Source organism: Pteropus medius, unplaced genomic scaffold (assembly GCF_902729225.1).
Source record: "Pteropus medius unplaced genomic scaffold, Ma_sr-lr_union100, whole genome shotgun sequence".
Lineage (NCBI taxonomy): Eukaryota > Metazoa > Chordata > Mammalia > Chiroptera > Pteropodidae > Pteropus > Pteropus medius.
In genome coordinates this window covers 5,228,978-5,237,514 of record NW_024349804.1, presented here as the reverse complement: position 1 = coordinate 5,237,514, position 8,537 = coordinate 5,228,978, and the positions used below count along the sequence as shown (strand labels likewise).

Below are 8,537 nucleotides of genomic sequence, written 5' to 3'. Positions count from 1 at the left end.
AAAAAAAAATTAAAATGAGTTTATTATAAGCAAAAGTTCCAGTGTAAATTATGTCCACAATTGTATCCTGTGTCACGAACAATAATATTGTTACGTATTCATGTTTGTCAAACATAAAGAGTACTCTTGACTAAGGAATTCAATTTATATTAGAGTAAGAAATTCAAGTATTTTACTATCATAACTGCTGAGCAAATCTCTAGAAAAATAGACCTTTGCCATTAAGGCAAGATTAACATGGGAAAAAATATAAAATATCAGTCACTCTTTTTATGAATAGTAGATGCTCATAGAGCTGACTTGAGGATGGCCCAAAGAGACCCAGCAAAGGCCAGCACTTACAGCGATACCTTCACAGATGTCCTCATAGTTTACAGCATTATGCTTGGATGTGGTTCCATAGTGTAATGGTTAGCACATCTGCTGTACACACAGGAGATCTTGGTTCACACCCCAGTGGAGCCACAGTCCATGGTTTACAGTCATGCCACCCTGAACAAGCCTGATGTCTGATCTCGGAAGCTAAGCAGGGTTGGGCCTGGTTAGTACTTGGATGGGAGACCAACTAGGAAGACCAGATGTTGTAATAATTTTAATAATAAATTTTTTTAAATTAAAAAAATAAAGCATTATGATTTACTGAAGGATAACATGGAAACCAGATTCTTGGGCTCCTGGTACTTGGAATGTCTGATTTTATTCTGTGAGGACAAAGGGCCATAGCTAAGACCATAATCAAAATACATGCAGAGTATTCTGTGAGGACGTCTCACTGAATAATAAACACAGAGCATTTAGGAACCAAGAATAAAATGACCACAAACAGCTCCAGCTTGGGAACCAATATAAATTCTGAATCTCACTTTAGGTTGTTTTAGAGATATGCAGAATAATTTCTTTGACTCCTAGTGAGTTGGTAGTATTTTCCTAAGTCAGGATCACATTATATAATCATGAGATGAAGCAGAGAATGAAATAAAATAAACAAAGTCTCTAATGATTGACGGAGTGCTCCCCTCCCCCACCATCACAAGGGGAACAGTAGTTGTATAAGGGTATTTACAACAGATCTGATTGAGAGCTGTCTGTGGTTAATAATGAGATTTTGGAATCAAATGACCAGCATTCTAATGGCGTAGCTGCTACCCTAAAGTTGTTTTCTGACACATTCCTCTCATTTGCTTCCATCATGTCAGATTACACATCTTAAAATATCAATTTGATCATCTCATGGTCAGTTCAGGAATTTACAACATTTCACTGCTCCTCCCCAAACCCTCTTCTCCCTCAAATTCTAATCTCTTAAGCTCATGTTCAGGAACCTTGAGGTTCATACGCCAATCTACTTTTCCAGATCTTTTACCATTTTACATTCTATATAAAACTCCCCTGTCCATTAGACTAGGTATTTGCCTTCCTATGGGAAATCTTAAGCATTCTTACTTTCCCTATTCTTGTTTCTCTCTAATTGGAATGTAATGCACACACGCCTCCCACCACCCTTAAATCCACCTCACATCCTAAAGTCTCACCTCCTCTACGAAGATGTCTATGACAATTTCGAGATGAAACAACACTAAAAATTATTGATAGTGTATTGATTCCTTTCTATATATTTATCTCTAGTACACAGGAAGGGCTGGGCTTAGGAGTGCAAGCAGAGAGAACAGTGTACGTTTTTCTTTGTCACTCACTTTGCTGCCTCATCCCTTCACTCCCCAGTCCAATACTTGAACGGATCCTGCAGCTTTTCTTCCCATTCTCATATATAAACACAGTCTTATTGCTAGATATTTTTAGAAGTCCAGTCAAGCCTAAATTAAGACGTCAGTCTCTCACCTATTCATTCTTTTTATCTCCTGCTGTTTCTGCTAGGGCTTCAAAGCTGGCAGACAGGACTTTTTGGTTGTATTATTTTAAGAAGACTTTATCTCAGCTCTCTTTACCCTTTGGTAAAACTCGGATCTTTGCTTCTTAATCCAGGCTGTCTTTGCTCACTTTGCAGTGCTTTTCCAAGCAGCTCTGGCCAAGTTTTAGATTTGAGATTTCCAAAGAGAGTTTCAGACACCAAATCCCTTTGCCTTACCAAGCATATGAATCAAAGAAAACATTCAATATGCTCTGACCCTGTAGTAGAACAGGATAGGTCTTTGAAATTCTATAGCTCAGCAAATAAAAGCCTGATGTCAGTGTCCCTTTTGACAAGGACACCATCTCCTTGAGAAGTATCCTTGTTGCTTTCTACATTTGAGTTTGTGCTGGAAACATAATAAGTAGATTCAACATCACACCATTTCCTGGTTCTTTCTTTGGGAGAGAAAGAAAAGAGTAGAATCAGTGAATATAATATACCACATTAACAGAATGAAGGGGGGGAAAACCTTCCATATGATCCTCTCATTCGAAGCAGAAAAAGCATTTGAAAAAAGTCAGCATTCTTGATAAAAACAGTTAACAAACTAAGAATAGAAGGAAACCACATGAATAGAATAAAGGCCGTAAATGAAATCCCACAGCTAATATCATCTCAGTGGTGAAAGACTAAAAGCTCGTCCTCTAAGATTAGCAAACGACAAGGATGACTGCCTTTGCTACTTCTCTTTAACTTAGTACTGGATGTCCAATCTAGAGCAACTATGCAAGACAAAGAGATAAAATATAAACCCAAATTGGAATGGAGGAAGTATTCTTATTTCTGTTTGTTGCAATATGATCTTATGTGTTGAAGACACTAAAGATTTCACAGACACAAAAAACGGTTAGAACTAATAAAAGAATTCATTAAATTTGTAGGATACAATATCAATACACAAAAATTAGTTGCATTTCTATGTACTGTATATCATCCTGTATACCAACAGTGAACAACTGGAAAAGGAAATGAAGAAAATAATTCCATTTACAATAGCAGCAAAAAACAATATCTAGGAGTAAGCTTAACCAATGAGGCAAAAGATGTATACACTGAAAACTACAAAACATTGCTTAAACAATTTAAAGATTCAAATAAATAGAAATTCATCCTATGATGATGGGTTGGAAGACTTAATATTGTTAAGATGTAAATAGTATTCAAAGTAATTTTTATATTTAATGTAATTCTTATCAAAATCCCATTAGCATTCTTTTTTTGCAAAAAAGATTGCAAAGTTTATACTAAAGTTCCTATGGAATCTCAAGGGACCTCCCAAAGGGCCAAAACAATGTTGAAAAAAACAAGTTGGAGGTCTCACAATTCCCAATTTTAAAACTTATTAGCAAGCTAATATAATCAAAATAGTGTGGTTACTGATAAAAACTGTACGTATAGATCAATAGAATAGAATAGAGAACCTAGACATAAACACTCACATGTATGGTCAAATGATCTTCAACAGGCATGACAAAACCATTCACTGGAGATAGAACAAGCTTTTCAACACATGATGCTGAAAAAACTGGATATCTCTATGTAAAAGAATGAAGTTGGACCCTTACCAAACACCATATATAAAAATTAACTAAAAAATAGATTAAGGACCTAAACATAAGAGCTAAAGCTACAAACTTCTTAGAAGAAAATGTAGGGGGAAATCTTTATGACATTTGTTGAATATGACACCAAAAGGACAGACAACCAAAATAAAAATAGATAAATTATACCAATATTAATTTTTCTGTGCATCAAAGGACAAAATTAATAGTGAAAAGGCAGCCTATGAAATGGGAGAAAATATAAATAATATATCTGATAAGTTAATATCCAGAGGGTATAATGAACTTCTATAACTCAGCAACAAAAACAAACAACTCAATTAAAAAATGTGCAAAGGACTCGAATAGAAATTTTTCCAAAGAAGATGTAAAAATGTCCAAGAAAGACATGAAAAAATAATCAATATCACTAACAATTGTGGAAGATAAATCAAACCATAAGATGCCACCTCACACCCATTAGGATAGCTGTTCTTGGAAAACGTAAATAAAGATAAAAAGTGTTGATGAGGATGAGGATAAATAGGCACCTTTATGCCCTATTCATGGGATGTAAAATGGTGTAGCCACTATGGAAAATAATATGGGGGTTCCCCGCAAAATTGAAAAAAATTACCATGTGAACCATCAATTCTACTTCCAAGTATATATTAAAAATAATTGAAAGTAGGATCTTAATGATATTTGTATACTCATGTTCATAGCAGTATTATTTGTGATAGCTAAAAGGTAGAAGGACATATAAATAAAATGTGATATTAAAGATAAAATTATTCTGGGGTTTTATTTAAGACTATTTCAATAGGGGCATTGCAGTATGGAAAGAGAGAGAGAATACAAAGACAAGTGGGCATTTATAGTCAAGTAGAGTTAGAGGGTCAGTAAATTATTAAAGAAGAGACATTGAGGGAGGTGGATTCTTGCTAAATCAATTTAGACTTAACAGGATTCATGTTGAAGGAGGCTAAGGGCTTAGATTTCAAGGTAGGAGATGAAGAACTTAATCAGATATCAAGACTGGTGGATTCTTTCTATACTAATTATCAGGATTCTTGCTGAGAATGGACTATGCATATGCAGCAAGGACGGGGCCAAGAGGACTCAGAGGAACCTAACTAAAGTTTGATCAAGGAGTGAGTCTTTGTCAGTGTTATATACAAACAATGTAATATTCAGCCTTGAAAAGGAAGGAAATTCTGATACCTGCTTCAACATGAATTAACCTTGAGGACATTATGCTAAGTGAAAAAAAAAAAAACAACAGTCATAAAAAGATAAGTACTGCAAGATTACTCTTGCATTAGGTATCTAGAGTAGTCGAGTTCAGAGACAGAAGGCAGAATGCTGGTCGCCAGAGTCTGGGGAGAGAAGGACAGGAGGAGTTTTTATTTAATGGCTATAGATTTTTTAGTTTTGCAAGACGAAAGAGTTCTCTAGCTAGGTTGCACAACAGTATGAATTTACTTATTATTACTGAGCTGTACACTTAAAAATGGTTAAGATGGTAAATTTTATATTATATTTTTTTATTACAATTAAAACTAAGTTTAAAAGTTTGTCAACAGTGTGTACACTTTTCGTTGCTCTCCATCATCAATTAAATTTTGGAAAGGTTTGAGCCTTAGAACAACTATTTTGAAAGTCATCAATGTATCCTACATTGAAATTTATTGTATTAAAATATATTTACTACAATTGAATCTTCCAAATTCTGGTTGCCTTTTTAAAAAAAAATCTGTTGGAATACTTTAATCAAATATTTAATAAATGGAACTCATGAAACTTCATATTTTGACAGTTTTATTGAATTATAATTATTGAAAACAGCTTGCAAATGAGAAGTCATTGACAGTAATCACAACAAAATCAGAATTGGAATTTAATAAATTACATAATGAGTGCTCGAATATTGTATAAAATGTAATTTTGAAATTCCCTTTCTGTGCTTTGGGACATCTTGGTAAAAAAAAATCATTGGAGTTGTTATGTTTCTTGGTTAAATTCATATTTAATAACAAAGAAATGAAATTGATGAAGTCTAAGTTTGCGGTATCTAATTTTGAAACATTAAGATATGAATAGAGAAACTACTTGATGGGTCTTACTGCATCAAAATATTTGTTGAAGAAAATATACTCTGAATGGAGGAAAAAAGATACCTGTAAAATATTTGAGTTTCACTTTATACAATATAACATAGGAAGCATAGACTTGAGAATACACTTCATTTAGAAGAATTCTAAGTTTACTGATTACTTCAGCACCTACAGAAAGAATAGTCTCTCAACTACAAATACTGTGGTCTATATAGAACAATCAAAGATGTCAACAATTTTAAATTGATAAACCTCAAAATGTAACTTTGAGGCAAATTTCAGGCACATCCTCTCCAATAGTTAGCAATACTGGACTTTATTCCTAGTGTGTTAATGGCATCTCTTGGTAAGAGAAATGTACATTCTCAGAGCTTTAGTTCTATTTTCTTTTTTCATATTGTTAACTCATATCATTTTGGAAATTAAATTTTCTAATTCCTTCCTGCTGGTATACATTTTTTAAAAAATTGGGCTGGAGACAAAATTTTTTGGATTGCAGATCTTTTTCTAAAGTAAAATGTAAATGTTATTTCATGTTTTCTAATTGTGAAATTGCATTTGAGAAGTCACAGTTGGGCAAGAAAATACATGAGTGGATCACCTGGGTGCGGCATGTTAGTGATCCATCTCCAACACCTCTCATTGCACCTGTTCTCAGACCACTGTCAGTATGAGTTGTAGTTTGGCATCTCTGGATGTAAATGCTGAGATGAAGTTTAGCCTGCAGAGTATTTATTAGGAATCAACTTCTTTGAAAGAGAAGGAAAGAAAGCAAGATTAGGTAGAAGGAGATGTTGAATCATGCCAAAGGCTGTGGCAAAGCCTCTTTCAACCCTGCAGGGAGATCTGGAACAGACAGAACCCCTCAGAATTGTTCAGAGTTGGGCCAAAATGGTTGGGCTTTTATGCCCAAGTGTTGGTCAGTCATTAGATGTGGACAACCTTTAGGAGGGTGTGCTCTAGACCTTTGCAGCCTCAGGAAACCCCAAAGGACTTAGAGCTGAAGGAATTGGAGGGGGGTCAGGGGGACCGCAGGGGCCTAGACTCCAAATTTTGTCTTTGTTTTCAGTGTTCCAGATTTTTGTTTTGCTCTATGCTTGTTGCTATTTTGTTCACTTGCTCTTGTAGGTCAATAGCAAAGCTCTCAGCAACAACCTACTGAATTGTTTAATTGGAAAATCATGATTTCTGTCTAACTCTGAAATGCATTTTTGGGAGATATTTTTTTCCTAAGTGTTTCTATTATATTTTTACTCACGTTTTCATCTAAAGCCTTGGCTGTCCTCTCTTTGGGTCAGTTTGATCACTCTGCATGGTATTCTACTTTCTGGGTGCTTGATCTCTTTGGAGAATTGGTCATTTACCTTTGCCAGCATCTGGGGCCTGCAGACTTGTTGCTGCCGTATCTTAAAATGTGCTGAAGAAGGGGCTTGCTTCCTCTGGGGGTTGGGGGCTGTTGAGGAAGAAGGGGCGTTGTCTCCCATGAGAAGGAGCCAGGGGGATGCTCTCTCCAGCAGGCCTCTGCCCACTCATCCATACTACAGTGTCTATCTTGTGCATTTTCTAAAACTGTTTGATGACCATTACCATTTTCTGATTTAAAAAATAAGCACAAAGTAATCGTTATACTCCTTTTCATCCATACCCACTTTGCCTTCTCCAGTGGCATGGAGAAGCTGGAAGGATTCTTCTGAACTTCATTTTGCCTCTCAGCGAATCAGTTGCCTCTTCTAAGACTTTATTCTTTGAGAAAATCAGTCTCTATCCCGATTATTTCTAGAACTCTCTACACAGAACTGCCTACGTAAGGGAAAAAAAACCCAGACTTGATAGAAAACTGCAACACATCATTGTTAGAGGAAGAACTTTTTCTGTAACCTGACTTGAGTTCGAATCTTTAGTCTGCCATTTACCAGGTTTAAAGCTTGAGAAAGTGATTTAATTAAAACAGGACTCAATTTATTATCCTTAAAAATTATTTTTAAGTTACCTTGAAATTTAGTTGTGTTGCTTAGAAGTGATTTATATATACTACTTATTTGGTGGGGCTTAAACTTGAACTCAAGACGTTCTGATTCTAAAAATCTTTTTTTACCTATTAATATAAACAATTATTTTATTAGAATGTAATTTCCAGCTCGTATTCCAAAAAAAATTTATTTATTATCACAGAAATTTGAATTTAACATCATTTCCACATGGCACGAAATATCATTCTTTTTTGATTTTTTTTCCTCACCATTTAAAAATATTAGCAAATTCAGGTCAACAAAAGATATTGCTAAATTATACTGCATTGTAATTGGAGTGGAACTGGGCAATGAGCGGAAATAAAAGAGAGATAAATGTTGGATTGGGGAGTAAGAGAGAAAAAGATAGAGATAGAGAAAGACGTGAGAGACAGAGAGAGAAAAGAGGTATGTACACACAAAGAAAGATAAGAGGGAGAGAGAGAGAGAGAGGGAGAGAGAATGAGAGAGAGAGAGAGAGAGAGAGAGAGAGAAAGACAGACAGACACTGACTCTGGCCTTTGACTTTCCACCTCGTGGATCTAATTGGAAAATCTTTATTAGAGAATTTGCCAATTAGATCAAAAGGCAAGATAAAATAACTCCAGCTGATACTTTTGGATATACACACACATAGAAAGATTCAATCCCTTAATTGTCACTAACTAGAGTTAGTCTATGTTAGGGGTTTACAGATCATGAACCAAATCTAGCCTGCCACGTGTTTTTGTATGTCCTGCAAGATAAAAGTATTTTTATATTTTTAAATTGCTGGTAGAATTTAAAGAATAATAATATTTTATGGCATGTGAAAATTAAATGAAATTCAAATTTCTGTCATACGTAAACTTTTATTGCAACACAAACACGCCAACTTGTTTACATGTTAGTATTGGCTGCTTTTTGCTATGAGGCATAGTTAAGTTGCAACAGAGCCTGTATGGCCTGCAAAGTCTAA

The 8,537-nt window shown here is 35.0% G+C and overlaps 1 pseudogene; it reads left to right on the top strand.

Annotated features, from left to right (window-relative positions):
* The first annotated feature begins 474 nt into the window (after nucleotides 1-474).
* Nucleotides 475-590, top strand: LOC120583007 (uncharacterized; annotated as a pseudogene).
* Nucleotides 591-8,537: the final 7,947 nt, after the last annotated feature.